The sequence below is a fragment of the Hypanus sabinus genome, chromosome 7 (assembly GCF_030144855.1).
Source record: "Hypanus sabinus isolate sHypSab1 chromosome 7, sHypSab1.hap1, whole genome shotgun sequence".
NCBI classification, from domain to species: domain Eukaryota; kingdom Metazoa; phylum Chordata; class Chondrichthyes; order Myliobatiformes; family Dasyatidae; genus Hypanus; species Hypanus sabinus.
Window position 1 is genome coordinate 125601387 of NC_082712.1, and position 27555 is coordinate 125628941.

General features: G+C 43.4%; 1 long non-coding RNA gene across 1 annotated transcript in view; it reads left to right on the forward strand.

Moving 5' to 3' along the window:
* Positions 1-10228, forward strand: part of LOC132396395 (uncharacterized) — a 31481-nt gene extending 21253 nt beyond the window's left edge. Inside the window, exon 3 of the long non-coding RNA XR_009512971.1 lies at positions 9748-10228. This is a non-coding gene — a long non-coding RNA (uncharacterized LOC132396395). The remainder of the gene's footprint in view (positions 1-9747) is intronic.
* The last annotated feature ends 17327 nt before the right edge of the window (positions 10229-27555 follow it).

The following is a 27555-nucleotide window of genomic DNA, read 5'->3' on the forward strand; positions in this document are numbered from 1 at the left end:
GGCCACTGGGGTGCTTCAGACCTGCTGGCACGTATACACAGCTGTCAGGTATGTTGGGTGGAGCAGATTCTGGCGAATCTGGTTCCCAAGATCACATGTAAGCAAGGTGAGAATCTGCGTGGATGGAATGATGTCCTTGGAGTCAATCTCCGTTTATCTGTGTAGGTCTGTCATGACAGGATGTCCACCTTAGTGTTCTTAGAACCTGTTTGGTAGGAGATAGTAAAGTTGATTTGCTGAATGAAGAGGAACCAGCAAGCCTAGTGTGGGTTAAGTTGGTAGGTCTGCTGAATTGGTATGAGGCTTTGGTGATCAGTTCAGATCAAAAAAGGTTCAGTGTTCCCCATCAGCAAATGTCACCATTCCTTCAAGGCCCGTATAATGGTGAATAGCTCCCTGTCTGCTATGCCATGTACAGCTGAACTTGTGTGAGAAGAAGGTACAAGGGTGTGTCTTCCCGTCTGTTTCTCACTGCGAGTGGACGACCCTGGTGCACACATCAGATGCATCCACCTCGACTGAAAAAGGTCCAGAGAGGTTCAGATGGTGGAGAATGGGAGTGGTAAAGTATCACTTGAGCTACTTGTAAGCACGGTGCTTGGCAGCAGACCAGGTTATCTGTGAGGTAGGTGACTCAGAGAGGGAGGTGAGAGGAGCAGCGATTTGGATGTAGTTTCTAATGAATGATCATTGTAAAGTGGAGAATCCCAAGAAACACTGTAGCTGTTTGAGGGAGCGTGTCCAGGGCCATTCGATGACAGAATGTCCAGAAAGTTTCCTGCTACACTGGAATCCACCAGAGTTTCCTGTGCATATAGAGCCAATAGGCATGGAGGAGGACAGACAGTGAGTTGGACTATTGTGGTAGAATGAGGGACTGGGATGAGCCTGCCAGATAGGAGACTGCTCATCTCAACCTGGAGGTGGCATCCCAGGCGCTGTGGACATTTGATGTGTGGATGATCGGCTGCTCTGCAATAAGAACACAAGTTGTTTCTCCTCACGCTCACTCACTTTTGAGAACTAAGGGACCTCCTCCTAACTGCATGGGTTTTAGAAGCATCGATGATAAGGTTCTGCAGACTGAAATGGTTCTGGGAATGGAACTGGGGTTCTGGTTGATGATCTAGGGTACCTTTCTGCATTTCAATCACACTCCAGCATGAGTGTCCTGACTTCCACTGTGTAATCCAGCACAGAGCATGAGGCTTGACACATATGAAGTACCCAATCCGCTATCTCCCCTGTGCTTCCTGGATGGTTGAAAACCCCACACATCTCAGTGGCAGAATCTTCATATTGGTTGCAAATGAGGGTTTTATTATGCCATTTAGCAGCAACCCAGGTCAGAGCTCAGCCAGACAAGAGAGAAGTGAAGAAGGCAGTCTTGGCTCGGTCTGTAACTTAGAGATGGCTGGAGCTAGAAGTGTAAGATGCACTGGGACAGTAAGTTGTGGCATTGTGTTGGGGATCCATTGAGGCATTTGGGAGCTGGAATCTCAGGCTCAGAGGGAGGAGGTTGACTGCAGTGGGAATAGATGATCAATGGTTTCCTGTGCTCCTCTGAACAGATGTCATCCTTTAGGCATGCAATCTCTGCTGGGTCATTTGCTCCTTTACTCATCTTACCAGGAGATGTAGAGGAGGCTTGACCTAATCAAACAGTAGTGGAGACAATTTAGCGATGAGTGGTAACTTTAATAACCAACTGCAAAATAACAAGTCACAAGGGGCCACAGAACAAGAGAGAACAAATACTTAACACAACAAAACAACCAGGTAACTGAAGGCTAGAACCAACTGGTTGAGGTTGGCTTCTTCATATGAGTTGATAGAGTGGCTGATTGCAGGGTTTAAGTAGGCTGCAGGTGATGAGTTGGGAATGAGCAGTATGTGACGTCACTCTCTAGCCTCTGTAACAATACTGTTCAGGCAGATTTTTCTCCCATTGTTTAAAATGTGAAGTGCATCTTTCCTGACTGGCACTCCTGCTTGTCATGAAATTCTATCTTCTCTGTTATCTCCCACTTGTTCACATCTGTATTTCCCCATTACTCTCTGAACCTTCTTCGTCATTTACCAGGACTGAACTCACCCTAGTGTTTCCATGGACATTGATTGATCCCTTTCATTAACACATATACTGATTGATTTTAAACTGGTATTTTCCTAATGAATGATAACTGAATTAAAAACTGCATGTGATGATATGATGATCAATCTCAAAATGTTATTTTTTCTTTTGACCTTTCAATCTGTAATGTTTCTATCTCCACTCTTGCTCTTAACACTCTCAGAATTATCTTCCCTTTTCACCTCATCTGATGGCTCAAATTATCCATATTTACATTACTTCTACTAATTATTCTCCCATTTCCTTTCTCCCTTGTCTACATTGTTTGATTTGAGTCCCGTGTTTTCCCTATTAGATGTGTGGATCAACTCAAATCTATATTTATCCTTTGCATATAATTGTTGATCCTGAAGTTGCATTATTCTATACTTTTTATTAGTCAATTCAGGTTATATTTCACCAATATCTGATTATTCAGTGCATTTGTTCCTTTCTAATGACACAACATTCTTATTCAAATTTCCAGACTGTTCGTCTGCTCAAAGTCCTCCTGGGATGTGAAAGAAATGGGGCACCTCACTCATCAAGAACTCAAAAATATATTTTAGAAAATGTGAATCACAGTTTGAAGTCAGGGTCACTCCGAGACATCTACCATCTTCCATTGATAGAGTAGGTGGCTATATTGCCATGGTCATTGTAAGCTCATGCAGTACTGAGGCAATGCAATATTTTGGATGAGGCATTGAACTGAGGTTCCATTTCACTTCCCTTGGCATTCTTTCAAAAAGTAAAAAGTTCTCACAGGATCTTAACCGTCTCTCAGGTTACACCACTCAACTAACTAACATGTCTACTGAATTATTGTTTCATTACTTCCTACTTTACAAACACGATAGCATTTTTACAGCACTCATTGGTTATAGAGTGCTTTTGCATACACAGAAACCAGGAGACCAGTTAACGCATGCACCTTTAATTCGCAAACACGAGGAAATCTGCAGATGCTGGAAATTCAAACAACACACACAAAATGCTGGTGGAACACAGCAGGTCAGGCAGCATCGATAAGGAGAAGCACTGTCGACGTCTCGGCCCGAAACGTCGACAGTGCTTCTCCTTATAGGTGCTGCCTGACCTGCTGTGTTCCACCAGCATTTTGTGTGTGTTGCACCTTTATTTCGTCGCTGTTTTGTGACTCCGTTCTGTCAATACAAATATAAAAAGAGAAGTAACCGACAGAGCGAGGCACCAGACAACATACAGCTCGTTGTATACTAAGCAAACAGCAACGCCATTCTGAGACTGAATTAATTTCCTGTTTCTACAGAGGGATATACTAAGGCATGGTGTTATAATGATGAGCAATTCTCCCCATTGATAGTCTGTGGTTTGATGCGAAGTAATTCATACTGTTCTGTAGACGATGTGACAAGTATATTTTCCTCTTGTTAAGCCCCCACTGATGATTAAGAATTCGCTCTCCGAATTGCTTCTGACCTTTTTTTTTAATACTCCTCATCCGGATATAGCTATTTGCCTCGGGGTAAACATGCATTGGTTCGATAGTACCCTAAAATGAACAAATTGCCTTTTATTTGCACATTATCTAATTGTTCTCTCTTATGAGATGTTATGGCTGAAAGTACACAAGAAGACAAACAATAAACCATTCGCTCCTGGAGCGTCTTGGTGGAACTAAGTCCCTCATTTGTCTGGTTTGGAATGCCACATTTTTTAAGCTGTAATTGCTTGATTTCAACTTCACTAATTATTATGTGTCACATTTTGCAATTAAATCAGTGTTTATTTCGCAGCTGAATATTCCCCTCCTAAAAGAAACTATCATAAATACTCATAAATATTATTTTAATAGCAGATAATTATATACCGTGATGCACCAACATTTCTAACTGTTGCTATCCACTCCCGCAGCAACGCACACAAACATCAATTGATGGGGTGATGTTTCGGGTCTTCCGATCATATTAAACATTCTATGTATTAGGTAACAACTTCACAGGTTCGCCCCCGCCCCACCCCGCCTTCAATCTCCTCCATGTAACATCGTGTGCATTGAGCATTCTCTCGGCAGAGAGAAGTCAAGTATTTGATTTGACGCTTGGAATACAAACGGATGCGTTTGATCCGATTTACACTTTCTTCTGCATACGGCAAACTGTTCATCAGATCCCCATGGTTAATTTAGTGCGCAGCTTTTCAAGTCCCATTGCAGTGACTTAGAGCGCTTATTTACAAAGAAGTCACCACACCTCGACGGCATCTCCTGTGGATATAAAATGTTCAAAGCTTCCTGTATTGGCAATATTCCCCTTTCAACCAACATCACTGACCACTAAGCACTATCGTCTTGCTGCACCTAGATCTCTCAGTGTGTAGATGTTTCCGAAATTTCCGCGACTTCACACGTGTGGTGTTCTCGCTCCAGGAACGAAAGTTTGGCCGCCTCACGGAATTTATCCCCCAGACGTACAGTCCCCTCAAACCTGGCTTTAGCACGGAGAATAGCTCCAAAGCTGTGGACAAAACTAATTACCAGATAGCGTTTTACTTTTAAGTCCATACAAAGTTTTCTCTTCTAAAAATCTGATCGATTTATTATCAGTCGTATTCAATGTTCAGAATCGTGTGTGTGTGTGTGTGTGTGTGTGTGTGTGTGTGTGTGTGTGTGTGTGTGTGTGTGTGTGTGGCCTTTTCGATCCAAGTTTCACCTGCGATTGGAGCTGAACTTCTTCCACACCTTTAGTATCAGTCGCGCTGCTGTCGGGGCTACGTGTGGAAAACAAATCTGTTTCTTTACGAGAGGAGTTATAGATGTTTCGGTAACGCAAGCACTTCAACAGATTGTAAGTAAATGAAGGTCTATCTGTGTCCGGCATATCAGCACCAGCAAGATCCTTGGTATGTACGCCAGGGCAGGGAAATGTCAGATGTGTGTCTGCAGAGTGTTTACCGGCCTAATTCGCTCAGTCTTTCATTGACATTTCCGCAGAAGCATATCAATGAGAGACTGAACGGGCTGTTATATCTATCCAAGAGCTCAGTTAATGCATATTGTATCGCATTAATTTATACATAGCATTAAACAGTAATGTTTAAAGTATATTGAACGTGCAAATACTGTACACTGTTAGTTACTGTACTGTTAGTTTTACCTGTAGATGTTAGATAATGATATATTAACACAACACTGTTTTATTAACTTGTATAATTTCAGCGACACGTTTTAAAGTTTGGTGTCAGGAGTTCACATGAAGTATTAAAATATAGTTGCCTGATCTGTATAACAAAGCCGAATTGTCATTTTCACTCTGAAACCTGAGAAGTACCGACAATTACATAAACTCGAAACAAATGCCAGCGTTTATTGAAACGGGAACGACAGCAGAATTGCTCTGTCTTGGGAACCATGAAAACAATATAGCTCTCAGCAAGACAAGTCTGTTGAGAAGATACCACGAAGAAGATTCAGTTTTAAAATGCTTTGCACTGGGAGCCAGTACAAATGTCATATTGATGGTAAGCGCTGACACACTGCGAACAAACAATACTCCATAAAAACTTCCTGCCCCGATCGATTCAGCCGTATTTAAGTGTAATTTTCTCTCCATAAAGAATGCTTTTGAAACAGTAGTGTTTAATAGCACTATTAAAACTAAGAAAAATGGGGAGACAAAGGGCGTTTAGATTGGCGAGGAACCGACCACCCCGAATGAGTCAGAAGGTCCACACACAAAAAGATAACAAGTATTTGCACACAGATCACCCCTAAGCACCCTTTGCAATTTGTCATTTTTGACAAATTACATGTGTAGTACAAACAATACAGCACGATTTGGACCTATTACGCACTCACTCTGTGAGCTTAACATCAAAGAGAAAACAGCTGTATTTTGACAGACGTTCCAGCGATCAGAAGCACGGCTGCATTTTTTCCCCACGAACGTGAGCACAAACTGATGTGTACGTTCATGGCCAGTCTGATAAAACGAAAACCACAGAGTCAAACCTTCAACTTCCAGTGCTACCTTCCGGGAACTAAGCGGCAATGTTGACTTTCTCCGAAATACTGTATATTACACTAACAATAAAAATGATGGAAAATGTTGACAACACTCATCAGGTCTGGCAGCATCTGTGGAAGCAGCCGATGCGAAATTCAGCAGTCAGCTCAGCACATCACGAGACTGGAGAGATTTCTTGCTGTTTCCTTTACCTTCAAGAATTTCAGACATTTCCCAAATCCCATCTCACATTCTAATGTTTTTCCTATACTTGCCCATTCTGCTGTATCTCTGTTTTACAATCACACTGCCCTAACACTCACCTTTCTTGCTCTTCCCACCTCTTCCTGCTTCCCTGTGTCTTAAATCTTGCTTTATCCCTAATGTTTCACTGTTGCTATGAAAGCTGCACATGCTAATTCTGTTTCTCTCTCCATAAGGGCAGTATCACCCCGTGGTACCTAAACTGTGATAGACAGGAGGGGTCTAAGTCTGCTCAATGCAGCTCTGGCACCAGCCTACCCACCATCAACGACGTACTCTACATGCAGAAAGGCGCTGGAAAAAGGCTAGCATTATTAGGAAGGATCCCACCCACGCTGCTTATGAACTGTTTGTCCCACTCCCAACAGGGAAGAGGCTGTGCAGCATCCGTGCAGGACCACCAGAGTAAAAAACAGTAACGTGATCTAGCTATCAGGTGATCAACAACTCCACCCATTAATCCACCTTACCGTAACTTCATCACTTCGTGCCAGTCACCTTATGTAGGGATACCTCTGTACATTTATGTACACATAACCAGCCTATGTATGGAAGCTAATTTTATGTATTTATATTTATTGTGTTTCATTGTATCCTTATGCTGATTTTTATATGCTGGTATCCAGGGTAATGCTTATTTCATTCTCCTTTACACTTCTGCACTGAAGATTGTCAACAATCCTCGGAGCATTTTCACTTTTCCCTTCAATCTTAGAAAAGCTCTGACTTCCCTTTTTTTAAAACACTATTGAACGTATAAATAATAAAGTCATTCAAGAGGATAGATTTAAAGAACGTGTGATTTATATTCACCATGTGGTGGTGAATATAATAACAAGAGATAATTATCTTAATAGTAGACGTGACAGCTTTAAGAATGAAGCTGAAAGCATCCCCCCCCCCCCGCACAAAAAGGATAGCACAAATTGGGAATTTACTCTTTAGAGCATCTACCAGGGGTGATTGATAAGTTCGTGGCCTAAGGTAGAAGGGATCAATTTTAGAAAACCTAGCACATTTATTTTTCCTACATTTGCACACTTAGTCCAGCGGTCGTGGAGCATACAGATCCTTTTTTGTAGAAGTCAGCATCTTGGACCTCCAGAAGTGGACCACAGCATGGGATGATTGATAAGTTCGTGGCCTAAGGTAGACGGAGATGAGTTATTAACTTCAAACTTCCTGCATTTTTATTCAAAGAGCTGAACTGCATGTGCACGTAACGAGAGCTGTATAACTCATCTTCTTCTACCTTGAGGCCAGGAGCTTATCAATCACCAGCTGTGGACCTGAAGGTCCAAGACGCTGTTGTTATGTGCATGTACAGTTCAACTCTTAGAGTGAAAATGCAGAAGGTTTGAAGTTAATAACTCATCTCCTTGTACTTTAGGCCACAAATGTTTCGATCACTCCTGCTGTGGACCACTTTTACAAAAAAGGGATTCGTATGCTTCATGACTGTTGGACTAAGTGTGTACATGTAGGAGGGGACTATGTTGAAAAATAAATGTGCTAGGTTTTCTAAAACTGACTCCTTCTACCTTAGACCCTGAACTTAACAATTACCCCTCGTATTACAATAAGGCCAATTGATATCTTCAGTATTGAGATCTTTGACAGCTTCTTTGGTTTAGGAATGGTGGATGTTTCCATTTAAAAACATCGGAGTATGGTAATTAAGGACAATTATATGGTGAGAAAAGTATTAGAGACTACTTTCTGTGAAAAGTTAATTACGATCATGATTTGGATAATCACCTTTGTACCTTTACTGCAATCTATCTGGTGTTCTTATACTCTATTAATTTTGTATTTATTGTTTTTGCATCATCAGCAAACTTTGAATTATGCTCCTTAAATCTGTCCTGATCTGATATATTTAGTAACCAATAGTTCTAATAGCGAATCCTGGAATACTCCTCTACATACTTCTCTCCAATCTGAAGAACATCTGTGGAACACCACTGTTCTCTTCCTCCTGGTTCATAACTGGTGACATGTTCAATTACCATCATCATCTTGGTATAAGAACTTTTATTTTCTGAGCCATTATATTTTGTGTTAATTTAGAAAATGCCTCTGGAAAATTCATATTAACATCAGCTTCATTGCCTTCATCATTATTCCTTGATACCATACTAAATAACTTTCTAGATTAATATTTACAACTGTCAAAAAGTTCACAGAGAGAGATTTATGATCTTCAACCTGAAGGAAGCAGACATCTCAGTATTGTCCTTGCAGTTAAACATGTTGTAGATCTGCAAATCCTTCTATATTGGTTTCTACACTGGAAAGGCTAGAGAAAGCACAGCCTCCCTGTTCCCTGTTCTCTAATGTGGATGTTCCAAAATATCTCTGCCTTGGTCTATTTTGGATAATTCAGCAAGCATGGAAGTCTGAGCAACCCATTGACCCTGGAAAAGCTGACAAGCTGCATCCACTGTTTGAAGGAAAGGGAGTATCCCGATGACTTACTGGTCAAGTTGAATCTAGCTGAGTAGGACTGAAGGGGCCCAGATTTCCAGGAAATATGCAGTGCTTTGCTTCCGGTTGGCAGCATGTCAGAATCCATGAGGAACTGAATTATAACCCCTAAGCAGAAGAAGGAAGATGGAGGACATCAGGTCATTGCTAGTTAAGTCAAGTATACACTGGAGCAAGTAAACTGTGGAGACCAGACATGCAGTGTCCCCAGCAAGAAGACCTCTGACAACTTGCACTGCTCAGGGATGGTATTGCCTATAGATGGGATAGGAGTGGGGGAGGGGAGGGGGATGGTAGATACAGTCCTTGCAAGCATGGGCCAGGAGAAGATACTCCATAGAATATAACATGTATCTTTGAGTTATGGGGGGAGGTGTGTGTGCACGATGATTCATCCTGCAGGAGTACGTACATCACACTTATGAAAATCTGTATCCAGTAGTGACGATCATCCTGAGTTCAAGACTTTGTTTATTTCTTTTAAGTTAACAGGGACTCTCTTTCTGCTGTGCTCCCCAAGTGTCTCTGTCCCATAATCTTTGTAAGCTCCCTGGGCTTCTCTCTTTGCACAGAAGTACCCTCAAGCTGTAATGACTAGAGCTGCTTTTAATGAAGTTGGTGGTGTACTATATATTGTCAAGTTTACCAAGGATAATTGTCTTGCATTTGTTATGAAGAGTGCCAATTGAACTTCTACAACCATGAAAGACGCAATTTACTATCTCATTCAAAAGTTGGTGCATGCAGGAAATCTTCAGTGCTGCACTTGGTATAAAGTTCAAAATTACTTGAGTGTGTCTACTTTTAACAACCCATTAAGGTAATTGTCATTCAACATGGTACTGTTATTTGTCAGTATAGCAGTACTGACGTGAGACTTGTATGTATCATTGACAGGTCCAGAACCAAGGATACAGTCAACGTAAGTACAGGTGATACTTATGCACAGTGAATGTCATCACTGATGATACTAGGCTGACGACGATGGTGAGGGGAAGATGTCAACTGGAGGAAGGATGGAGGAAAGACAAGTGAAGGATGATTCTCTTGGTAGAATATAGAATCATAGACTGTTTGGTGCATCTTGTCTGTGCCAAATCATAATCTGCCTAGTCCCATTGAACTGCAATCAGACCATAGCTCTCCAGACCCTTCTCTTTCATGCATTCATCCAAATTTCTCTTAAATATAGCAATATATGTAACAATAGAGAAAACAATCTTCTTACAAATATGAAAAAAAATATATATAATGCACAAAGGACATAGTCTGTGTGTTGTATACTCCAAGGTCTAGCCTTGTTTGTATTTCGCAGTGTACACTTTTACCGAAGAATAGTATCCCTTCAAGGCTTCTTTAAAAAAAATCACCTTAAACATATCGTACAGGGATTTCTAAAATTAAAAATAATTTTAATTTGTATTCTGTGACATCATACATTGTTTTGTGACTTGAATGTGTCTAATTGTGACAATAAATCACATTGTGTCCAATAAGTAAAGATATGACTCAGATGTTTATTTGCTTTGTAAAACATAGTCAATCATACATAATAGTCAACTTTAATGACATAACAGCTTCCATAAATACACATGTAAAATGATGGCATAATTATATATCATTGATTGCTGGTTTTATAAGCCTAATTTAAATAGACAATGTCTGTCTTTGAAAAGTTAATGTGCACCTCCTGAGCTTCAGATGTACTGCATTTGGATGCAAATTTTTCAGTATCAGCAATCGAGGTTTTATGTCTAGTTTAAGTGTACATTAGTAATTATGAAAGATTTCTTTGCCTTTCCTGTTTAATGTGGGGAATGTGCTCCATACACATGTCACTGATACATTTCTTTATGTGGCAGAAGACATTAAAATATTGCATAAATTTCTTACAGTTGTATCTCATATAAGTGTGGTGAATGACTGAGTATGGATGCAATGGAATGGAATCAAAATCAATTTTATAGATTTTAAGCAAACAATATAGGGCATACAGATACTTAATGATTTCAGGTTAATTATATGCACCTCCTAGACAACCTATTTGATTAGAGGGAAGATAGGAGACAGCTGATAAATATCATGGAAGTTAATTTAGTTTGGCAGTGTGTGACTGTTGGAATGTTTGAAACATTTGGCTGGATATCTGGAACTGGGCTGTAAGTTCACGTACCCTATTCTGTATACTGTGTGCATTCAAATATAACGTCTTCAGTCCTCTATTCACCCTTCTCTATTTTGTTCAGCCTTTACATTGCAATTCATCCCATTGACTGCAATTTTGCCATATCATACTTCAGTGGTTGGTAAGCTGATGGAGAAGATCTTGTGAGGCAGGATTTATGAAAATTTGGAGAGGCATAATATGATTAGGAATAGTCAACATGATTTTGTCAAAGGCAGGTCGTGCCTTACAAGCCTGATTGAATTTTTTGAGGATGTGACTGAACACATTGATGTAGGTGGAGCCATAGATTAAAAAAAACTGTAGTCAATTTTGCTCACCTCACTAGAGGAAGGATGAGGAAACCATAAAGGGTGCAGAGGAGAATTACAAGGATGTTGCCTGGACTAGGGAGCATGCCTTATGAGCACAGGTTGAGTGAACTCGGCCTCTTCTCCTTGGAGCGACAGAGGATGAGAGGTGACCTGATAGGGGTGTACAAGATTATGAGAGGCATTGTTCGTGTGGATAGTCAGAGGCTTATTCCCAGGGCTGAAATGGATAGCATGAGAGGCCATAGTTTTAAGGTGTTTGGAAGTAGTTTCAGAGGAGATGTCAGGGATAAGTTTTTTTTACGCAGAGTGGTGAGTGCATGGAATGGGCTGCTGGTGGCAGTGGTGGAGGCGGAAACGATAGGGTCTTTTCAGAGACTCCCGGATAGGTACATGGAGCTCAGAAAAATACAGGGCTATGGGTAAGCCTAGATAGTTCTAAGGTAAGGACATGTTCGGCACAGCTTTGTGGGCTGAAGGACTTGTATTGTGCTGTCGGTTTTCTATGTTTCTATCATCAACCTCTCCTTGTTAGCAGTCTCACTACACGCTGCCTCTGTTTGTAAACCAACTACCTCATCCTCAGCACCATCAGTCCAGCTTCTCCTCATCTGAGGATGAAGCCTTACAGATCAGTTGATGGTGCTCACATCAAGGTGAAACGGAAGGAAGGAAGGGTAGCCAGGAAGGGAAAGAACCAAATACTCCCCACCTCCAGGGGACTGGGAGCAAGGCAGCATTCAATGCAGCACAGCTCTGGGAGACAAGGAGCAGTGCAGCACCAAACACAAAACTCCCAAGGGATCAGATGCACCAGCTCAGAAGACAGACATAGATAGAGTAGACCATGAAAGGAGGCTGGTTTCCCCTCAGCAATGTCAACGTCACTCTCTCACTCTGTACTTCAGCCCAGAGCAAGTGCAACAGTTTACTCATATTTTTGGGCAAGCTGACAGAGAGCAACAGACTGTGGGTATCTGACCTTGGACCTAAAATCTTTTCATATAAGCATTTAAAGATTGCATCAATTAACATTGATGAAATGTGCAGAAATGATGAACAAAGATGTTGCCAGGATACCAGAGATGGTGTAATGAGGAGCGAGTAATGGATAGGAGCTCAACCCTTTTCCTTGGAGTGTTAGAAACGAAAAGATGATCTTCTAGAGCTGTAAAAAAAAAACCAGGGGTAGGCGAATGTACCACGTTATTTCTGAGTACTGTATCGGGTGCCGGTGATGTGGTCCCTTATATATCAGTGAGATCGCTTCACCGAGCACCAGTGCTCCATCTGCCAGAAAAAGTGGGATCTCCCAGTAGTCAATTCCACTTCCCATTCCCATTCTAACACATCAGTCCATGGCTTCATCTACTGCTGCGATGAGGCCACACTCAGGTTGAAGAAGCAGCACCTTATATTCCGTCTGTTTAGCCTCCAACCTGATGGCATGAATATTGATTTCTTGAACTTATGGTAATTGCCCACCCTTCCCCACCAGTATTCCCCATTCCGGTTTCTCTCTCTCACCTTACCTGCCAATCACCTCCCTCTGGTGCTGCTCCCCTTTCCCATTCTTCTATTCTCTCCTATCAGATCCCCCCTTCTGCAACCCTTTATCCCTTCCACCAATCAATTTCCCAGCTCTGTACTTCACTCCCTGCCCCTCTCCTGTGTTCACCTGTCACCTATTACCATGTACTTCTTCCTTCCCCCCCCCCTCCGTCTTCCTCTGACTTTTCCACTTTCTTTCCAGTCCTGATGAAGGGTCTCCACCTGAAACATTAACTGCTTACTCATTTCCATTGATGCTGCCTGACCTCCTGAGTTCCTCCAGCATTTTGTGTGCGTTGCTTGGATTTCCAGCGTCTGCAAATTGTCTCGTCTCTACTGAGTTCCTTCAGCATTTTGTGTGTGCTGTTTTGGATTTCCAGCATCTACAGATTGTCTCGTCTCTACTGAGTTCCTGCAGCATTTTGCCTGTGTTTTGGATTTCCAGCATCTGCAGATTGTCTCGTCTCTACTGAGTTCCTGCAGCATTTTGCGTGTGTTTTGGATTTCCAGTGTCTGCAGATTTTCTTGTGTTTCTGATGCCCTTATCCCCCAAGGCCTGAGGGATCAAGGCACAGGTTTATGCTGAGAGGGGAGGGAGTTATCAGGAAGTTGAGGACAACTTTTAATTTGTAAATGATTAAGCTGCCAGAGAAATGAGGCTCAACCTCAGGTTGCATAAAAACTTTTAAAAGAGAGTTAGACAGGTGCGTGAAAAGGAAGGGTTTGAAGTGATATGGGCCAATTGTGCGTGAATGGGACTGTGACGGTATGGGGTTCACTCTCTGCAAAGCCCTAAACTTTAATACAGGTGTCTATGGATACCCTCACTATAGGAAGGCTATCAACCTCCTCTTCAAACGCTATCTAATCTCTGTGGTGAGGGCTAGCTGCCAATATCCGTGATTTGAGCGGTGTTTTTAGAAGAAGAGATACTTTTTAGAGGAAGAGATACTTCCAGCTAACAAGTAGTTTAAACAGAGTCTATTTTATTTTTAATGATATACATTTTAATTTAGGCAAATAGTTCTTCAAGGCTGTTTATTGTCTTCCTTCAGTACACGAGCGTAAAGAAAAACAGAATGATAGTTACTTCAGATTCAGATCCAATGAAGCACAAAAACACAGAAGAAATAACGCAATAAAGAAAACAAAAACAAAAAAATTAATATGTATAAATATAAAAACAATCCTTTTACACACACACTTAAAACTCAGAGGATTTCTAAGTTACACAAGAATTATAAACTACAAAGTATTTCCAAACACAGGTACAATTCTTACGAACTAAAAGAACATCCCAATAACACACACAAAATGCTGGTGGAACACAGCAGGCCAGGCAGCATCTATAGGGAGAAGCATTGTCGACATTTTGGGCCAAGACCCTTCGTCAGGACTAACTGAAAGGAAAGATAGTAAGAGATTTGAAAGTAGGAGGGGGAAGGGGAAAATGCAAAATGATAGGAGAAGATCGGAGGGGGTGGGGTGAAGCTGAGAGCTGGAAAGGTGATCGGCAAAAGGGATACAGAGCTAGAGAAGGGAAAGGATCATGGGACGGGAGGCCTAGGGAGAAAGAAAGGGGGGGAGCACCAGAGGGAGATGGAGAACAGGCAGAGTGATGGGCGGAAAGAGAGAGAATAAAGGAGGGGGAGAAAAACTAAATATATCAGGATGGGGTCAGAAGGGGAGGAGGGGCATTAACGGAAGTTAGAGAAGTCAATGTTCATGCCATCAGGTTGGAGGCTACCCAGCCAATGTGAAATTAAAATGGGATGGGGGGGGGACGAGTGGACAAGGGAGTCGCATAGGGGGGCGATCCCTGCAGAAATTAGAAAGACGGGGGGGAGGGAAAGATGTGCTTGGTAGTGGGATCCCGTTGGAGGTGGCGGAAGTTACGGAGAATTATATGTTTGAACCTGGAAGCTGGTGGGGTAGTAGGTGAGGACAAGGGGAACCCTATCCCAAGTGGGGTAGTGGGCGGATGGGGTGAGGGCAGATGTGCAGGAAATGGGAGAGATGCGTTTGAGAGCAGAGTTGAAGGTGGAAGAAGGGAAGCCCCTTTGTTTAAAAAAGGAAGACATCTCCGTCATCCTGGAATGAAAAGCCTCATCCTGAGAGCAGATGCAGCAGAGATGGAGGAATTGCGAGAAGGGGATGGCATTTTTGCAAGAGACGGGGTGGGAAGAGGAATAGTTCAGGTGGCTGTGCGAGTCTGTAGGCTCTCAATACCAACAAACGGCAGAGTCATTACTTCAGCGCTGTGTGTAGCACATCGCTACAGTACACTTGTTTACAATAAGGGACTGAGTAAAGAATATTGGCTAGAAGTTTAATTTTGTCAAAACAACTCTGACCCTTGTCACGTTGCTGTGCTAGAAAGATGATGTCAGCAACATTCCTCTCGGACCGTGGAACATGAATGTCCATCGCAGGTCTAGCTTTCATGAATATCTTGGTTAGCATGGATCAGTTGGACCAAAGGGCCCGTTTTCATGCTGTATGACTGTGATTCTATGTGCAGTATTAAGGTGCTGTAAGTTCATTTGAAAGCTCGAGATACCTTTGGCAATGTCAAGGCTGAGCACTTGCTTTTGGAGCAAAGTGGCTTACTGCACTGCAACTCAACGTCTCTCTGTAGTGTTGGTGACAACGGTCCCATAGGCTGCTGATGTGGCGGGTTCAGCAGAGTTGCTTCTCACCTGGATACTCCGCTGTAGGGAGGCAATCACCGAAATCAAAGAGATGTTTGGCAACACATATAAAGTACAAAAGAACTTTGCTCCAGCCATTCCACACTCTGGCCATGCAGGACGAATGGCTGTCTGTGCTGCAGCAGCTGTGTCTGCTGCTCGAGACATCCCGGTCTTTCAATCTGACCCATGACTTCAACTGCATCATCGATGCTGCTGGGCAAACTGGTAGGATCAATAAAACTCGAATGCTACCTCCAGATGTTAGGATGCGTGATGTCCTCAACAACCCTGCAGATGGAACTCTGCAGTAGTTCACTTGGCTGAGTCAGGAAGGCTTTGTCCAGTCCCAGAGAGCCTTCTTTTTCACTTCCAAGGCACTGACAGACACAACAGTGGTGTTCTCCTTCAAACTGGCTGTCACATATAGGAAGACCAGAGGGCTGGCAGGATGATATGGAATCTGATGACACCAGAAAGCATCAAGGAACTAAGGAGGGGTTATGCAGGTGGGAGAACCATAAAGTCCCTAAAACAGTAAGAAAAAAGTACAGCACAGGAGCTGAGCCTTAACCCACCATGTATGCAATAACCATGACGTGAAATGAAAGTAGCACCGTCAGCCTGCATAGGGCTGTACCCCTCTATCCCCTACCTCTGCATGTGTCTGCTATACTTACTGCCCATTACACCACTGGTGTTTAGGGCAGCAATGGAGGTCCTCCATCTCTGGTGGTGTTCAGGGTTTCCTTCGCCATGTCAGTAGCTTCCTCTCAGTTTTCACTGCAGTCAGTCACACAAGTTCCCCGTGGAGAATCAGGAATACCATCATGCACAAATGTAGAAGGATTCTTCATTGCTGTTACCGTAACAATTTTTTTTTTACCAGCCAGGGTTGTTAGGCCTCAGCTGAACCATGAAGCTGGAGGACTGGTGGACCACTCTTAGTCTGGCCTCTACCCTTTAACCTGTTTGCATGGGTGATCCTACAAAGAGCCAAAGCAAAGTGCCGTCTCCAGGTTGTTGAGGCGCACAAGCCTCCAAATCACAGCAAGGCCGTGGTCCTCTTGCATGATGTGTCTGTCTAAATGCCTCTAAATTGTTGCGATTGCATCAGCTTCTGGACCTCTCCTGGCAGTCCAGGCACCTACCGTTCTTCATGTAAAAAAATGCCTTTCATATCTCCTTTGAACTTTTTATATCCTCTGTTTGACATATCATCCTGAGAAAGTGACTCAAGCCTTTCACCCTTTTTATGCTTCTCAATTTTATATACTTCTATTGTTGCCTCCAGAGAAAACAATCCTAAGGATCTTGCTATGAATTGTATTCCTAAGTTATTGTGAAATTAAGAGGAGGAAAGAAGGGATTGTGGGGTTGTTATGAACTCCAGTTTCAACACCTGGGATGGTTCCAGGTACTGGAAATCTGTGTGTTATGTACCGCAGTATCAAGTTTTGGAACAGTACGTGATGACCTGGAAATCTGTGACTTTGCTTCTTGTAGTGTCACGCGATGACCTACCCCAACAGCAGCCGCGCAGATTGCTCCAGAGACACACTTTGGGAGAACAACACACACAAAATGCTGGTGGAACACAGCAGGCCAGGCAGCATCTATAGGGAGAAGCACTGTCGACGTTTCCGGCGGAGACCCTTCATCAGGGTAAACTTTGGAAGAGACCCACTTTGGTGGAGAGCCGTTGTGTTAGACAGCAGAGTCGTTCGTGAGAGTGAAGAGGGCAAGCTTCGATCGAACCCAAAAGGGAGTGGGTATTCGATAATTCTGTGCACTTCGGAGGTGACTGACATTTCATAATCCAAATGTGGATTTTTGGCACCCAGTTTGGTGACCCCCTGCAAAGTCTCGGGTGTGTGGTGACCAGTCCTGGAAAAGGGACTTCTCCTGTCAGTTACGTGGTGAAATTCTCACTTTTTGTGGACTTTTTGAAACGGACCGCATCGTGAACTCGCTTCCACTGTAACGGTACGATGAACGCTTTGAGAGATCTGTGTGTGTGTGTGTGTGTGTGTGTGTGTGTGTGTGTGTGTGTGTGTGTGTGTGTGTGTGTGTGTGTGTGTGTGTGTGTGTGTGTGTGTGTGTGTGTGTGTGTGTGTGTGTGTGTGTGTGTGTGTCCGGAAAGGTACGGTGGCCGTTTCGGTGTATCTCTGCCAGTCTCGCTTCTTCACTGTATTTTGAATCTCTGTCTTCAAGATCGTCACTTCGCTACACTTCGAAACTAAAAGTCTCTCCTATCAAACCCCCCCCCCCACCCCCGTGAATCCTTGAAACTTTCTGAACTGACATTTAAGAATTGTTCCTAAGTTTAACCGTTTGGGAGCTATAGACACATAGCGCTGTTAACTTCATTTTAAGTTATTCGCTTGTTTAATTTTCCATGTTTCTGCTTGAGTGTTAATAAATTCTGTTGTTTTCCGATAATATCCGGACTCCGTTCCTCATCTATTATTGCTGGTTCCACGTAACAGGGGCGGATGAAGGGAGAGAGGCTGGGGGTGTACAGTTGCTGAAAAGGAACCTTTTCATATATACATAGATCCTTTCTGGATGTTCCATGGTATTCTGCAATTACAAAGTACATCTGAATTGGTGGTTGTCAATAATATATGAAAAGCAGCGGCCAATTATGTACCTGGAAAGGATCACAACATTGTGTTGATGTTGGCCAAGGAATTAGTATTGGCCATGGGAGAACACCTCAGCATTTCTACAAAATAATCGATTAGATTTCTTCTCTGCAGCTGTAAGATCAGGCAGAATAACAGTTTGATATTTTATCCAGAAGTATCCCTGACAGTGCAGACTCAGTACTGTACCAAAATGTCAGTCTAGATTCAGTGTTCAGGTACCTGGAGTGGAACTTGAATATACAACTTGCTGGCAGAAGTAATGGTTACACCTGACACCCCATTTTGTGCTGTCATGTAGGTGTTTACCAGCAATTTCACTGATGTTACATGTAGGTTTATGCAGATGTGAAGATGTGCATTATTTTTTTTGTAATTCAAATTTTTATTATTATTTATTCTTATTTTACAAAGCAGCACAGCATATCATAGAGCAGAAACAGTACAGCACATTTACACAGCCATCCCATGACAGGAAAACATATAAAACTAAGAAACAGAAAAAAAACTTCTAATTTAAGTTTAAATTAACATACAAACAAAATTGATCCCACATGTCTTGCACTTTTCCCTCACTGTTAATTCTTCCCAACATGTGTCCATATGATGAAATCTTAACCATTTCCTCAGTCCATTCCCTCACAGTGGGACATCTGGGTTTTTTCCAGTTTTGTAATATAATTCTTGCAGCTGTGATGAGACCGACCTTTAAAATAGTAAATTTGTCAGTGTTTACATTAGGTATCATTGTCCTACCACCCTGGAGACAAAGCCATGGGCACAAGGGCAGTGTAGGACCCGACCAATTCCCCAACAAACCAGGAACTTTACACCAAAATGGATGAACCACGGAACACTCCCAAATCATGAGAAAATATGTGCCCACCTCATTTTTACATTTCCAGCATAAATGATTATCAATAATCCCCATTTTGTAGAGTCTAGTTGGTGACCAATAATATCTGTGTACTATCTTATACTGAATACATTTCCGTCTTGCTTCCCTAGTATGTCTACCCAATATGGCAGAAGGATCTTGGAAGCAATATTGAAGATAATGAGTGGTCAAATATTTTATCAAATGTGAGTGCATGTAAATTATCCTTTGAAATTACCAAGTTAGCTAAACATTGGGACAGGGCTGATGTTGATTTAGATTGGGTAGTTATAGAACGGAGCTTGGCTGCACCATATTCTCCCCTTAACATTCTCTCACAACATGTGGAAAACAAGATTAATCTAAATCCTATACTATTTCATTCAAGGAGTGTGTGGAGTACAATTCATTAAGCTTGCATCATGTTTTTTAATGAACTGACACACATACCAGCATTAATAATTGCAGCTGGTGGTGTAGTGGCATCAGCACCCAACTTTAAGCTGAGTGATCCTGGGTTCGAATCCGACCGGCTCCTTGCATGCTCTCCATCTGTGCTGGGTTGAGCTTCGAGCTAGCAACTCAACCTTAAAAAAAACACAAACAAAGTGATAAAGAAACAGAAAGGTTGCCTCCTGATTGTCCACAAGGCAGAGAGATAAACAATATAACAGCATTAGTAAAATGGAGTAACCCACGCAAAATGATGAAGGAATGCAGCAGATCAGGCAGTGTCTATGGAAAGGAATAATCACTTGACATTTAAACTCAATACCCTTCAAGAAAATGAAGGGGAAAGAAAGTAGGGGGAGGGAAAGGAGTACAAGCTAGCAGATGATATGTGAAGCCAGATGAGGGAGTTGGCGGGTGGGTGGAGGAGGTGAAGGTAAAGGGCTGAAGAAGGAGGAATCTGATAGGAGAGGAGGGGTGGACCATGGGAGAAAGGTAAGGAGGAGGGGCACCAGAAGGAAGTGATAGGCAGGTGAGGAGAAACAAATAGTTAAAAGGGGAGGCAGAATGAAGAATGGAAAAGGAGAGAAGGGGGAGGGGCAAGAAATTACTGGGTTAGAAAAATAATTTCTCTGGCCCTGATCATCCCACTTTCACAATGCATGTCCAGTCCTTTACATGTTTGCCCCTATCTGGAAGGACTTAAAGCTCTCTGCTCTTTTCTAGACAATAGACCTAACCAGTTCCCAGGCACCATCACCCTCCTCACACTCAACAATTTCTCTTTTGGCTCCTGCCCTGCCATTTACTTCAAAGCGAGGGTTAGCCACGGGGACCAGCATGGGCCCCAGTAATGCCTGCCTTTTCTTTGGCTGCGTGGCATAATTTATGCTCCAAGCTCTCACTGGTAATGCACCCCAACTCTTACTGTGCTGCATCGACAAATGCATTGATGCTGCTTCCTGCACATATACTGAGCTCATCAATTTCATCAACTTTGCCTGCAACTTCCACCCAACCCTCGAATTCACTTAGTTTATCTCTACACCTCTCTCCCCATTCTCAATCTCTCTTTCTCCATCCATGGAGACAGACTGTCTACCAACTTTTTTATTAACCTCCCAGTTACCTTAACTCTTCCTCTTCCCACCCAATCAATTGTAAAAACAACATTCCCTTTTCTCAGTTCTATAGCTATCTACCACCCTAACCATCACACTGAGCACATCATTCTCCATAACTTCCACCATTTTCAACAAGATTCTGCCATTAAACACATCTTTACCTTCTCCCCACTCTCTCTATAACTCCCTTCTGATGTCCATCCTGGCAATTATTCCTACAAGAGACAGAGGTACTACACCTGCTCCTTCACCACCATTCAGAGCCCCGGGTGAGGAAACCCTTTGCCTGCAAGTTTGGTCAGGGACATCTATGGTATCCAGTGTTTCTAGTGTAGCCTCTTCTACATTGGCGAAACCTGATGTAAATTTGTTTTGTTGAGCCTGCTTTGTTGAGCACATTTTCCCAGCATATCCCAATAGCCACCCATTTTAATTCCACTTCCCATTCCCATTCTGACACGTCAATCCATGATGAGGCCGCTCTCAGATTGGAGGAGTAACATTTCATCTTCCATCTGGATAGCCTCCAACCTGATGCCATTAACACTGATATCTCCAGCTTCCAGTAATTTCTCCTCCTCCCCATATTCTCTTTTTCCATTTCCCATTCTTGCTTCCCTCTTACTCCTTCTCTTCTCCTCACCTGCCTATCACTCCCCTCCCTTTGGTACCCCACCCTTTTTCCTTTCTCTTATGGTCTGCTCTCCTCTACTATCAGATTCCTTCTTCTTCAGCCCTTGACTTTTCCACCTATCACCTCCAAGCTTTTCATTGGGAAGTGATAGGAGGAAAATTATCATTCCGTCTCCCCCACTCACCCGCTTTCATCTATCACCTAACAGTTTGTAATCCTCCCCCTCCCCCGACCTAATTCTGGCTTCTCCCCACCCCCCTCCCTTCATTTCCAGTCTCAATCCAAAACATTGACTGTTTATTCCTCTCCATGGATGCTGCCCAACCTGCTGAATTCCTCCAATATGTTGAGTCTGATATTCTCGATTTTCCATCATTTGCAGGATTTCTGATGTTTATGATTTGTAAAATGGAAACTTCCCTCTGTGTAAGCAATTTACATTAATGATGATCTCCAACGGACATTGGCTTTGGTGGTGTCCTCCTGAACCCAAAGCCTGTTTTGGATAGCACAATCGTCAGTATGCTGTATTCTGTCAAAGGTTTTCCGCAGGTCCAAATTCATAAGATATACATCTAACCATGATGCCAGGTGTGAATCACTTGGCCCAGAGAACTCTTGCCAGGTCCTTGGAGAGAATCTTGTAATCCACATCTAACAACGAGATGGATTTCTGACTCCTGAAATTCTCTCTCTATTAGTGGATGAGGATGATGAATCTGACATGATGGATTGGAAGATCCTTTAGGGAGGACTCTGAGACAAAAACAAGGACTATTGGCTCATTACATCTTGGAGTTCCTGTTCTAACTGTAACTTCATTGACTAGGGCAGGAGCAGATTCCAGGATCTGATATACTTCCCTCTGATTCCATCTTCATTTCTGAATGCCTTTGAAGATGAGGAGCCTCTTGATGTTCTCCTTCATTGCCTCACACCAGTGCATAAAGAAATCAAGGGATGACAAGAGATATTCTAAGTTTAGTCAAAAAGAAAATAAAAGCTGCATATACAGTATAAGGATTAGAAAGGTGAAATCAGGCTATGTTCTTGAAGAATACAAACCAAGCAGGAAAGAACTTGAACAAAAAAATAATAAAAGAGTGAAAAGGGGCAATAAAATGTACCTAGGAAGTAGAATTAATGAGAATCCCAAGGCACTATATATGTATATTAGGAGGAAGAGGGTAACTATGGAAAGGATGGGTCTACTTAAGGACAAAGGAGGGCATTTATGCGTGGAGTCAGTGGAAGTGTGTGAGGTCCTTAATGAGTACTTCAGATCGGTATTCATCAAGAAGGACCTGGATGATAGTGAGATTAGGTTCAAGTTCAAGGTTAATTGTTACTCAAACATACATGAATATAGCCAAATGAAACAGTGTTCCTTTGGGGCCAAGGTGCAAAACACATTATGAACAGCACATTGCACACTGCACATAGAAGATAGCTCACGTAACACATACGGCTATGATTTCAGAAAAACATCCAATTACAAAGAGAAAAAATAATAATGCAACCCAAGTTCCTTGGAGGCATGACCGGTATGGCATGCTAAGTTCTCCTGGTCCAAATTGTTCTCCCAGCTAGTGAACACTGGATGCACAGCATCAAGTGAGCACTGGAGGGCAGCGCCAATCATACACTGGAGGGCAGCGCCAAGCATACACTGGTGGGCAGCACCAAGCATACACTGGAGGGCAGCGCCAAGCATACACTGGAGGGCAGCGCCAAGCATACACTGGAGGGCAGCACCAAGCATACACTGGAGGGCAGCGCCAAGCATACACTGGAGGGCAGCGCTAAGCATACACTGGAGGGCAGCGCCAAGCATACACTGGAGGGCAGCACCAAGCATACACTGGAGAGCAGCACCAAGCATACACTGGAGGGCAGCGCCAAGCATACACTGGAGGGCAGCGCCAAGCATACACTGGAGGGCAGCGCCAAGCATACACTGGAGGGCAGCGCTAAGCATACACTGGAGAGCAGCGCCAAGCATACACTGGAGAGCAGCACCAAGCATACACTGGAGGGCAGCGCCAAGCATACACTGGAGGGCAGCACCAAGCATACACTGGAGGGCAGCACCAAGCATACACTGGAGGGCAGCGCCAAGCATACACTGGAGGGCAGCGCCAAGCATACACTGGAGGGCAGCGCCAAGCATACACTGGAGGGCAGCACCAAGCATACACTGGAGAGCAGCACCAAGCATACACTGGAGGGCAGCGCCAAGCATACACTGGAGGGCAGCGCCAAGCATACACTGGAGGGCAGCGCCAAGCATACACTGGAGGGCAGCGCTAAGCATACACTGGAGAGCAGCGCCAAGCATACACTGGAGAGCAGCACCAAGCATACACTGGAGGGCAGCGCCAAGCATACACTGGAGGGCAGCACCAAGCATACACTGGAGGGCAGCACCAAGCATACACTGGAGGGCAGCACCAAGCATACACTGGTGGGCAGCACCAAGCATACACTGGAGGGCAGCGCTAAGCATACACTGGAGGGCAGCGCCAAGCATACACTGGAGGGCAGCGCCAAGCATACACTGGAGGGCAGCACCAAGCATACACTGGAGGGCAGCGCCAAGCATACACTGGAGGGCAGCGCTAAGCATACACTGGAGGGCAGCGCCAAGCATACACTGGAGGGCAGCACCAAGCATACACTGGAGAGCAGCGCCAAGCATACACTGGAGGGCAGCGCCAAGCATACACTGGAGGGCAGCGCCAAGCATACACTGGAGGGCAGCACCAAGCATACACTGGAGGGCAGCGCTAAGCATACACTGGAGAGCAGCACCAAGCATACACTGGAGAGCAGCACCAAGCATACACTGGAGGGCAGCGCCAAGCATACACTGGAGGGCAGCACCAAGCATACACTGGAGGGCAGCACCAAGCATACACTGGAGGGCAGCGCTAAGCATACACTGGAGGGCAGCGCCAAGCATACACTGGAGGGCAGCACCAAGCATACACTGGAGGGCAGCGCTAAGCATACACTGGAGAGCAGCACCAAGCATACACTGGAGAGCAGCACCAAGCATACACTGGAGGGCAGCGCCAAGCATACACTGGAGGGCAGCACCAAGCATACACTGGAGGGCAGCACCAAGCATACACTGGAGGGCAGCGCTAAGCATACACTGGAGAGCAGCGCCAAGCATACACTGGAGAGCAGCACCAAGCATACACTGGAGGGCAGCACCAAGCATACACTGGAGGGCAGCACCAAGCATACACTGGAGGGTAGCACCAATCATACACTGGAGGGCAGCACCAAGCATACACTGGAGGGCAGCACTGACAGGAGGAGACAGTCCCAAACCCAGAAGCAGATTCCAGTTCACCCACAGCCTCTCCCACACTACCTCGGAATCTCCTCCCCTGGATGCCTGTGTGACGTACCCCTAAATGGGTTAAAAAGAACCAGCAGAAATGGACATACCTGGAGTCTGAATCTTCTGTTATAAACTCTATTTTATTAGTAACTACGTCAATAAAGTAATATAAAACAAGATAACGTAAACAGGTTAGCAAAGTAAATGTATATATCTGTAGGTGAGTAGATAAGGTTTCCAAGCTTCCCCAGCTCAGGTGATTAGGTGACACACTCTTACGGTGGTATGGTAAGTAATCAGTTCAGTTCTGGAATTTGGTTTGAGTAGACATCTACACAGAGCTACATGTAAGGCAGAACTATAATTTACAGCAAGGTCTCATTGGTTGGAAGATTTGCAAATCAGAGTTTAGGAAGCACATCTACAGCAACCTATGCTTGGTTGTTAACTTGACATCTGAGATTGATATTTTGTTTTTCCACAAATACATTAATGAGTTGGGGCACGGGGATATTTGAGGTCACTGTATTATTTGTTTTCTCATTAAAAATAAATAGAAAAACAACTGCTGATGTTGGAAATCTAAACAAAGATCACAGACCAGGAACTGTAAATGGGTCAGGCACAGGAAATATTGGCATTGACAAGTTGGACTGAAGGCCTTTCCTCTGTGTTGTGTAACTCTAGGGCTTCAAGGATTCTGATTGCTGGTCTATATTTAAACAGATGTAAGGACTTGGCTGAAGGACCATCACTCCCAAACCTAGCTCCATTTTTGTGGCACTGGCACCAATACTGGGACATGGAAGAAATGTCTAGTTGGTAAGGATGAAACAAAAATTGGACTCAGTGGATAGAGTATCATGCTTCATTATATGTACAGGACAATACTGCAGCAAAGTCACGTGTGATGTAATTGAGACTGGCCAAGCAACCTTCAAGTGTAGGTGCATCATGGATGTAGAAATAAGCATATTATGTGCCGAGTGAAGTAGGATGTCTAGATTGTACCTCAGTTAAGTTTTCATCTCATTTCAGTCCTACTATGTCTTAGCCCTAGGGCAGAGTTAAAAAAGGAAAAATGGAAGTAAGACTTCAGTAGCAGTAGTACACAGCCTTGTAATACCTCTGAAGCATAAAATGAACAAATGAACAAGACATGTGGCTTTAATCAGATATTTTAACTTTGAGATTGCGGTAAATGTAACAACGTAAGGAAACAGAGTAGGAGTAGGCCATCTGGCCCGTCCCTCCTGCTCCGCAATTCAATAAGATCATGGCTGATCTGACCATGGACTCATCTCCCTTACCTGCCCTTTTCCCTTAAGCCTTAATTCTCCTACTATGCAAAAATCTATCCAACCTTGTCTTAAATTTTTCAATATATTTACTGAGGAAGCCTCCACTGCTTCATTGGAAAAGCTCATTCCTAGAAAGTAGTGAACTATTTCAGTGCGTTCCGGGTGATTTTCTGCAACAAGAAACGGGAGCATCATAATACAGTCAGTAGTGAATAATGAACCAGACTTAGTTAATAGTTTGGTGAGTCATGATAAAATTATGATGTAATTGAATTCAAGGCAGGGTTTAAAATAGAGGAATGGGAACCAGCAACTAAGTTTTGGGTTAGGCTGACATCCACGTGACAACTTGGAGACTACCTGTGCTAAACTTGATGAATCTGTTATAGTTAGATCAATTCTACTAAAAGCAAGGAATAAAATCAATGCTCACACATTCCAGGAACACAGACTCCCAAGTTGACAGTCAAAGAATCTATGAACAGCATTTTTTAAATTGTCACAGAAGACAGTGAGATATGTCTAACAAAAAGAAACAAAAGTGGTCCAGATTTAATTATTTGCTAAAGGACAAGGCTCTATTTGCCAAAGCGAAGTGGTGTTGAGCATAGAGTTCAAGGACAACATGATCCTAAACACCAAAGGAGATCTTCTTAAATATATTGAAAGCTCTCATTGTAAATAACACATCGTGCTGACAAACATGGCAGAATTATTTGAAAACATAATTAACAGAGTTGGTAAGAGAACATGTGTAACTTATTTGAATGTCTGAACAGAGAGAAGAAACTACAAGTAGAAACAAGAAGAAGCAGATATCTTGTTGAATGACATGAGGCACCAGGGACTGTTTCCCTGTGAACATGGGATATAAATCAGTACAGCTCAGGAGCCAGCTCCTCGGCTCACCTGTCGGTATATGGTCAATATCTCCCCACTGTCTATCTGTTCATGTGTCTAGATCCCTCTTAAATGTTGCTGTTCTATCTCCTTCTACCACCTGTCCTAGCAGAGCATTCCAGGCATCAATATCCGAGTTAGATTCCATCAGGCCCTGAGGACCTATTCACCTTAATGTTTTTCAGGACATCCAACTCCTCCTCATTAATATCACCATACCTCACCACAACCTTGTGGTAGTAAGATGGTGGCGCTCTTCATCGAAGTGACCACTCCGCGTCCAATCAAAGGTGTATTTGTTTTTTTTGTATGTCTTTCCTACAACTTCAGGTCACTGTAGGACACTAAGAACATCAAGTACTGCAAGACTATCCCATCAGCAAGTTGCTCGACAACAATGGAGTTGGATTTATTGTGTACTGTTGTTGTGCTGTCATCTGGGCTTGTACCATATTGTTGGAAGTTGCGCAGTTCAAATAATAGTGCAAGAGATAGTCCTGGATGTTCTTATCGTGATCACAGGACCCTGTTAGACATTGGTAATGTAGAATATTGCAAGTCCAGTTCACTGGTTCATTGGTGAGACCAATGCCTGGTTCAGTGATTTATTGGTAAGACTGACAGCAGGGGAGCTACATTGCTGCATTTGTGGTGAGGACTGGGCCCAGGCCACAAGGTTGCC